Here is a 6,721-nt window from a genome sequence, read left to right as displayed (position 1 = left end):
GGGACAGTGGGCAGAGGGGACAGTGGGCAGAGGGGACAGCAGCCTGCCCCCAAGGGACGGGCAGTGCCAGGGGCACACGGTGATGCCACACAGCAGCTCCCGGCTGCTCTGTCTCCCTGCTGGCTCCGAGTGCCCCTCCGGGTTCAACCCTGGGTCTTAATTTTCCAGCTGAGTGCCCTCGGTTGTGGCAGGAGTGAGAGGGGAGATTAAAACCAGTCACAGCCTCTGGCAGTGTGGCTGGAGGATGGAGAACAACGGGCCTGGGCTGTTCACACTCCCTCTGCTGTCCTGGTGGGAGCAGCCCTTCCACAGAGGCACTTGTGGCCCAGCTGCAGGGTTTGGGTGAGGTTTTGGGTGAGGTTTTGGGTGAGGTTTTGGGTGAGGTTTTGGGTGAGGTTTTGGGTGAGGTTTTGGGTGAGGTTTCCCATCAGGAATCAGCACACTGATCTGATCCACTCTGCTGCCCAGGTCAGTGTCCCTTGAGTGCAGTGTTAAGCCCTTGCTTTGTTTTGGTTTTTGATTTTACAGCCCTAATCTGAGCCAGCACCCCACTGTGTCCTGCTCAGCCTCTCAGATGTCCTGGCCTTAACTCTAAAAACTCCCAAATTTTCCATGACAACTTGTGGAAGATCTTCCATGCTCTCAGCAGAGCCTCCTGGTCCCCTCCTAAGCATCTCTGGGGTTCTCACTGCTCCTGGACCAGAACACCCCAGAGCAGGTCCTGTGCCCAGCCTAGCTCCAGCATTCCTCCAGGCTGTCCTGGGATGGTTTTTTTAATTTTATTTTTGGTTTCTAGAGTGAAATCATGAAGTTTAATCCATTCCTTGGGAGGAGAAACAACCAGGACCTGCCCCTGCCATATGAAAGGACGGAAATGGGAAGTCCTGCACCACCAGCAGAACTAAGCCATGACAAGCTGCAGAGCTGTATCCCTTCTCCCCCCAGCTGTATTTGGGGAGAACCTTAGGAAAATAGGGTATTAAAACACTTTTAGCTGTACCACCCCATTGGCTGCACCCCCAGAGTCAGAAAGAGGAGTCCTGCCTTCACCACCTGTGCTTCTCTCAGGTCATTTGGGGTAGTAATTAGGTTTTTCTGGGAGCCTGGTAGGTTCCAGAGAGCTTCCAAAAGGAGACGTGGCTGCTCTGTGTCCCAGGGGAAATTAGTATGTGGGAAAGGATGGAAACTGTGACTCTGCCAGGTGCAGGCTGGCTCAGGGAACCTCTTGAAGAGATGGGAATGTTTGCCCTACAGACAGGCTGCAGGCACCTGTTAAATTAGAGCAACCTCCCTTCAGTGAACAGATTTTCCTGTGGTGAGGAGGAAACTCCCCCTGGAAGCCCTGGTACCCATGGAAAGGGGCTCTCACCCTTCTTCCTCAGCTCAGCACGCAGAAATACTCCAGAGAGATTTCCAGGGTGAGGGATAAATCCCCAAGACTCCCGTTTCTGCCACCCCTCGTGCCTGGGGGTCGGGAATGAGCTGGGGGAGGGAGGACTGGGATTTGTCAGCACCCAGAGATTTCTCTGCAGCCGGATGAGAGGCGAGCTGTGATTTTCCAGCAGCATCCTTTGATTTGGAGCGCGGCTCGGAGCAGTTCAAAGGCGGCTGGGCTGCAGCAGGCAGCTGGCACCACTCCTGCCCTATCTCTGCTGGACACAGCACAACTTGGGGACGCCAAGGCGAGGATCTAAAACCCGGCGTGCCTTTGAAAAATCTTCACTGGGAAGCTTTGCTTGACATAGTGAGGAACAAAAAAGGACTTGGAGCTGTGCAGGGGCATGGAAAGAGTAAGATATGAAGGAGAAGAGCTGCTCCTGATGTGCCAGTGCTATTTTGGTGCCTTGACTCTGAAATAAATGCCCCAACAGGTGCTGGGCCGAGGCCTCCTGGCTGATTCCTCTGCTTGGCCATGGAAAACCCATCCCCATTGGCTTGGAAAAGAAACCCCTGTGGAGGCTTTGGGGTTTTTCCTTCATTCCTATGGCCCAGGCTCTCGTGGGGAGCTCTTCAGAGGGGAACATGCTTAAGGTGTGGCTGGGAGGTGCTGGGTGAGGGGGGACAGACAGGTGTGACCAGGTGTGACCTGGTGTGACCTGGTGTGACAGTGTGAGCCAGCATTGGGACTTTGCCACTGCCCTTGCAGGGGTCAAGAAGTCATGGAAGGGTTTGGGCTGGAAAGGACCTTGAGGATCATCTTGTTCCACCCTTCCTGCCATGGGCAGGGACATCTCCCATCGGGTCAGGTTGCCCAGAGTTGCATTTGATGGCCCTGGATGGAGCACTCTGGTGTTGTCCAGAGCCTGGACATGTCCTGGGGGAGGCAGGGAGAGGATGGAGCCCATGTGTGAGCAAAGAGAAGCTGGCCTGGTGCTATGGCACCGCTGCTGGAGCAGTTTGGAGTAGGTTGGGATGATCTTTTCCCACCCACACGTGGGTGCTGGACATGTCCTGTTCCGGTCACCTCCTTGGCCAGGAGTGACCAAAGTGCTCTGCCCTGCAGGAGGAGCCCTCCTTTATCCCCCCTCCTGCGTTATTATTTCCCCCCCTCTTTAAATTCATCTCCCTCCGCCAGCCGGGGCTGTCCCTGCTGGAAAATTACTCTGACAAAAGCTCCCTCAGCAGTAATTACCTAAATGGGGGGAAGGGAGGGGAGATCCATTTAGAATCCACTTCATTGCGGGATTAGCTAATTAATTAACAGTTTCACTGACAACTCGAAGGGGAAGAGTGTGTTAAATAGGAAGGCTCTGGAGCTTGATTTATGTGATCTGACACCCACGGTCTCTCTGCCAGGTTGCCATCCTGCCTTCCCCCGGCCGTGGGCTCCCATGCTCCGCCCGTGCCGGGATGCCGAGGGGATGGAGCCCGCCGGGGCTGCCAGAAGGCCGGGACACGTGTGGGGACACAAAGGCGAGGTGGCGGCGAGCACGGGGTTATTGGCTGGCAGATGAGCCGGCCTTGGAGGGGGCTGTGGCCACCGAGCTGGCAGGGACACCCATCTGCCCGGCTCTGGCACAAAGAGCCAGGGAGGAGGAGGAGGAGGATGGTCCTGACCTGTGCTCCCTCCCTCCAGTCCCACCTGCTGTCGCTGGGAGGAGGAGGTTGGGAAAAGTTGGATTTGAGTCACGTCCTCTTGTCACCCTCCGCAGTGCTGACTGCGGGCTGTCCGTGGGTGGGCGGCTGTTTGGGGATGGGATGAGGAGCTGGATACGTGTCCCTGATTAGGAATGAAGCTGCTGAGAGGCCCGGTGGCCCCAGCAGCAGATAAATCCTGTCCTCTGCTCCAGGATTGCCCAGGATCCCTGGACAGCCCTGGGCATGTCTGTCACCCCCACAGAGCCTCCCTCCCTACCCATCACCACGCGGATGTGGCAGCTACAGACCTGCAAGGACCTTTGGAAGTGTCCAGAGCTGTCCCTCACGGAGCTGCCAGCAGCCCTGACTCCAGCCCAGTGTCCCTCATCCCCAGTGGCTGGGGAAGATCCCAAACCACACCGGGGATGGGGCTGGCCGGGGTGGCCGTGCAGAGGTGACCAGCACGGTCCTGTCACTCCTCGTGACCCTGAGGGACACAGGAGGGAGCTGGCAGGGCCCCCTGGCAGGGCTGGAATGAGGTATTTTGGTCTCAGACGGCTGCTCTGAGCAGGAGGGAGCTCCCAGCAGCAGGAGGATGGTGACTCCAGCTCCCCTCTCCTGCATCCCTTGCTTTGCCCGTGCTCTGCCCACCTTCCCTTCTGGTTCTTTTTTTGGTTTTTTTGGGGTGGTTCTTGGAGCAGATTTGGGTTCAGGGATTGCTCTGCCCACCACCCAAATTCCCCCCTGCTGCCAGGGGACTGTCACCCACACCAGCATCTCGAGGGACAGCCAGCTGCGGATTTGGATGGGGAAAAAAAAACAACAAAACTTGAGACTTTCCAGCTGGATTTGTTAATTTGAGGCAAATGTTAAAACGTGTATTGAAAAAAACGCATGCTTTTCCCGGTTAATTTGCATTTGTTTGTTTGTTTGCATTCTGCAAGGGCTGTAATTCCCTTTGGAGGGAACAAAACTGCCAAGTTTCACACCTTCTCTGGAGGTGAAAATTTCTCACGTCGGTAGCAAACCCGGGGATTGGCTTGGGGAGAGATAGGAGGGGAGGGGGGAGAGCAGTGGGACTGGGTTTCCTTCCACTTTCATCTGCTTCTGCAAGGATGAAGTGGAATTATTGATGATCAGTTGCTCCAGAGCTGCAAAAATAGAGGGGGCTGAAGGGTGTAGCAGGGTGGGATATGCAGAGGGATCCTCGGGATGGGCACGGAGAGCTGGGAGCCGGGCTCATCCCAACCTCTCTGCCCTGCCGAGCCCCGCTGCTTCCCCAAACCTCGCCCTGCTGACTCCCAGTATTGTCTCAGCCACTTGAGCGCCGGAGGCAGGGAGCGGGTTAAATCCAAATTAATGTTAAACGGCAAATAAATAAATGAATGAATAAATAAATCAATGAATGAAGGCGGTTGTGGGGGTACACCCGTGTCTGGCAGGCCTGCACCCCCCCTGGATCTCCCCCCCACCCCCGGGAGCACTTGGATTGCTTTTTTTGATGGTTTCTAAATAGAGGCGCCCGATCGCATCTGGGAGGAAAATGAAACAGATTTCATTTTTCACACGCGGCACAATGGCCGCGCTGACAAAAGAGGAAGGCGGCCCATTGTCCTGCTCTGCATCTTCACATCCTACCTCTGTCCCCCGAATTAACCCCTTTCACCTCCGCCTTTGTGGCCACGCCGCTCCGGAGCTGCCGAACAAAGGCGGCAGAAAGGCCCCGCCGTGTCCGGGGGGTGGGAGGGGGACACGTCTCGGTGTCCCTCGTGTGGGTGTCCCTCATCTCGGGGCTGTCCCTGTCCCTTCCTTCTCCATCAGGTCCTACCTGCTGCCCTGGCTGCGGGGAGGGGGAGCTCTGTGCTCCCCCATCTCCTCATCCTCTGGGAATTGGGGTTGGCAGCAGGCTCAGAGCAAGGGAGAAGCTTCACCCAGGGATTGTCTCCACCCAGGGAGCTCTGGGTGCTTCAGCATCGCAGCCTGAGCCACAAGGGATGGGCACCTGGCTCCCTGCAGGCATCCCTCTGCTCCTGAGGGCTGAGACCTGCTAGACAAAGACCCAGAGCTGTGGTGACCCCATTAACCACAAATTTTATTTGCACATTTGTTTTTTTGTTTGTTTGTTTCTTCCAGAGCTTTTTATTCCCAGCTCTGTGATGGTTTGGCTTACCGTGCTTTGATCCCAGCAGCGCAAAGCCACGAAGCTAAGGGGGAAAAAAAAACCCCAAAGTGGTTTTGGGCAAAGCTCTGGGCGATTTGGGGGCTGCTTGGGATGGTTTTGATGTGAGCCTCGTGCCTTCAAGGACAGGGCAGGATGGGCACAGCCAGGCCCCAGCACGTGGCTGCAGCACGGCTCCGACAGCAGAGCTTTAATTCCATGGGGAAGCGATTTCAGAGATTGCAGCATTCCTTGGAGCTGGGGAAATCTCAGGATTTCTCTCCCCAGCCTCCTGCTTTATCTCCTCGGGGTCTCGATGCCGTATTTTGTTCCCCTGGATCATTTTGGCTCCCGTCTATCTGACAAGCCCTTCTGCTCCGAGATGACACGGCTGCGATGACGCCTGCGATAATTCCCTCCGTCCCTGCAATCAATGCCCCCTCCTGCCTTCAGCTGCAGCAGGATTTTTAGATGAAAAAACCCATAAAAATCACCCCCAGAGATGTGGTTTTCTCTCTCCAAGCTCGGTTTTTGCAACAGCTGCTCGTGCTGGGGTCCTACATCTATTTGCTGCCTCCGTGGGCTTCCCTGCTGGGATGTCCCCTTAGATTTGGGTAGGGGGAAGGATCAGGATGATATTTTGGGGGGAGGATTTTGCTGGCAGCAGGATTTCCCCTCCCCACCCAGAAGAACACCATGAGCACTGCAGAGGGGACAAGGAGCAGCCCTGTCTCCGGTGGCACCCGTGGCTGTGCCATCCCTCTCCCTGTGCAGTTCCCAACTGCAGCATCCCTTTAAACAGCGAGGGACTGCACTCCCACCCGGGGCCTGCAGAAGGTTAGATAAGAGAATACAAACCACAATGCTTGCCCTTTTTTTTTTATTTTTTCTTTCCTTTTTTTTTTTTTCTTTTTTTTTTTATCTTTCCTTTTTTTATTATCTTCTTATGGCTTTTGAATTATCTTTACAGACACTACATGAATTTAGTCAGGGCAGGTAAGGTCACTGGCAGACACAGTTGCTCATATTTATGTATATTCACCAGGCAAAGGAGATAAATGGGAAAACAGGCGCAGAGGGGGACGGGGAGGGAGGGAGGTCGTGGGGGGAGGATGGGATGCAGCAACCCCAGGGTGGGATGAGGAGGGGCAGTGTGTGGGCACAGCCAGGGGGAGGAAGGACAGCACCTGGGCAATGGCAAGGCCCAGGAGGGGAGGGAGGGCAGCATTTCCTGCCAGGCTGGAGGGAAATCACCCTGGAAAATGATGGGCTTTGGGTCAAGGCCTTTCCTCTGTCTGTGGGTCAAGCAGCACCGTGGGTGGGGTTATAAAGCAGGGCTCAGCTAGGTCAGGATTTGGTAGCTCACTAAAGACACCAAAAAGTTGGGTGAGATGGTTCTTACACCTGATCCTTGGCACAGAGGGTGGTGCCGTGCTGGGTGATGTGTCCAGGCTCTGTCTGACCATTCCAGGTCAGAGGAGGCCA

Source organism: Parus major, chromosome 15 (assembly GCF_001522545.3).
Source record: "Parus major isolate Abel chromosome 15, Parus_major1.1, whole genome shotgun sequence".
In the NCBI taxonomy this organism is placed as follows: domain Eukaryota; kingdom Metazoa; phylum Chordata; class Aves; order Passeriformes; family Paridae; genus Parus; species Parus major.
The sequence above is the reverse complement of the archived record's forward strand: the minus strand, read 5'-3'. Positions refer to the sequence as shown.